Here is a 2,127-nt window from a genome sequence, read left to right as displayed (position 1 = left end):
TGAGGGTTAGGGTTAGGGTTAGGATTAGGGGTTTGGTGAGGGTTAGGTTTAATGTGAGGGTTAAGGTTAGGGTTAGGGTTATGTTGAGGGTAAGTGTTATGATGAGGGTTAGGGTGAGTGTGAGGGTTAGGTTTAGCGTTATGTTTAGTGTGAGGTTTAGGGTGAGGATTAAGTTGAGGGTTAGTGTTAGTATGAGGGTGAGCTTTAGAGTTAGGTTTAGTGTGAGGGTTAGGGTTAGACTGGGGTTTAGGGTAAGTTTAGGGCGAGGGTGAGGGTTCAGGTGAGCATGAGTTTTAGGGTGTGAGTGACAGTTAGGGTAAGGGTGAGGGTTAATGTGACAGTGAGGGTTAGGGTGAGGGTGAGGCTTAGGCTTGTGGTGAGCATTAGGCTTAGGGTTAGTGTTAGGGTTATGGTGAGGGTAAGGGTAAGGATGAGGTTTAGGGTGAGGGTGAGGTTTTGGGATAGCGTTAGAGTTAGGGTGAGGGTGAGGGTAAGGGTTATGATTCAGGTTAGGCTAAGGGTGAGGGTGAGGGTTAGATTTAGATTTAGGGTTAGGAAGAGCTTTGGCTAAGGGTTAGGGTTAGGTTTAGGGTGAGGGATAGGGTTAGTGTGAGGGTTAGGCTTAGGGTTAGGGTTAGGATTACGGAAAGTTTTAGGGTGAGTGTTAGTGTGACAGTGAGTGTTAGGATTAGGGTGAGGGTTAGGGTGAGCGTTTGGTTGAGGGTTAGGGTTAGATTTAGGGTTAGGGTTAGAGTTATGGTGAGGTTTAGTTTTAGGGTTAGCGTTAGGGTTAGGGTGAGGGTAAGGGTTAGAGTGAGATTTAGGGTGAGGTTCAGGGTTAATAATAGCACTAGTTTTAGGGTTAGGGTTATGGTGAGGCTTAGGCTTATGGTTAGGGTGAGGGTGAGGTTGAGGGTGAGGGTTATGTTGAGAGTTACAGTTAGGGTGAGTGTTAGGGTTAGGGTTAGGGTTATGGTGAGGATGACGCTGAGGGTTAGGGTTAGGGTTAGGGTGAGGTTTAGGTTTAGGGTGAGCGTGAGGGTGAGCATTAGGTTTGGGATTAGGCTTAGGTTTAGGGTTAGGCTGAGGATGAGGGTGAGGGTGAGGGTCAGAGTTAGGTTTAGGGTGAGGGTTAGGATTATGGTAAGGGTTAGGGTGAGGGTGAGGGTGAGGATTAGGGTGAGGGTGATGGTGAGGATGAGGGTGATGGTAAGAGTTAGGTTTAGGGTTAGGGTTATGCTTAGTTTTAGGTTTAGGGTTTGGGTTAGTGCTAGGGTGAAGCTGAGGTCGAGGGTTATGGTTAGGATTAGGGTGAGGATTAAGGTTAGGTTGAGTGTTAGGGTGAAGGGTAGGGTTAGCGTTATTGTTAGGGTGAGGGTCATGTTTAGTGTGAGGGTTAGGGTTAGGGTTAGGTTTAAGGTTAAGGGTAAGTGTTAGGGTTAGGTATAGGGTGAGGATTAGGGTCAGGGTTAGTTTTAGGGAGAGGGTTAGGCTGAGGATTAGGGTTAGGTTTAGGGTTAGTGTGAGGGTTAGGTTTAGGGTGAGGGTAAGGGTTTGGGTTAGGGTGAGGGTAAGTTTTAGAATGAGGGTTATAATGAGGGTGAGGGTTAGAAATAGCACTAGGGTTAGGGTTTGGGTTAGGGAAGGCTTACGGTTGCGGTTAGGGTTAGCGTGAGGGTAAGGGTGAGGGTTATGTTGAGGGTTAGGTTTTGGGTTAGGAACAGGGTTAGGGTGAGGTTTAGGGTTAGGGTTAGGGTTAGGGTGAGGGTGAGGATTAGGGTTAGGGTGAGGGTTAGGGTGACAGTGAGGGTAAGTGTTAGGGTGAGGGCTAGGGTTAGGGTTAGTGTGAGGGTGAGGGTGAAGGTTATGGTTAGGTTGAGGATTAGGTTATGTTGAGGATTAGGGTTAGGGTGACAGTGATGGTAAGGGTTAGGTGAGTGCTAGGGTTAGGCTTAGGGTTAGGCTGAGATTTAGGTTTGGGTTAAGGTGAGGGTGAGGGTTTGGTTTAGGATTAGGATTAGGTGTAGGGTTAGGCTTAGGGTGAGGGTGAGTGTGAGGGTCAGAGTTAGGTTTAGGGTGAGGTTTATAGTTATGTTTATGGTTAGGTTGAGGGTGAGGGTGAGGGTT

This window comes from Dipodomys merriami, unplaced genomic scaffold (assembly GCF_024711535.1).
Source record: "Dipodomys merriami isolate MVZ:Mamm:240054 unplaced genomic scaffold, mDipMer1.0.p SCAF_54, whole genome shotgun sequence".
NCBI lineage: Eukaryota > Metazoa > Chordata > Mammalia > Rodentia > Heteromyidae > Dipodomys > Dipodomys merriami.
Note: the sequence above shows the minus strand (reverse complement) of the source record.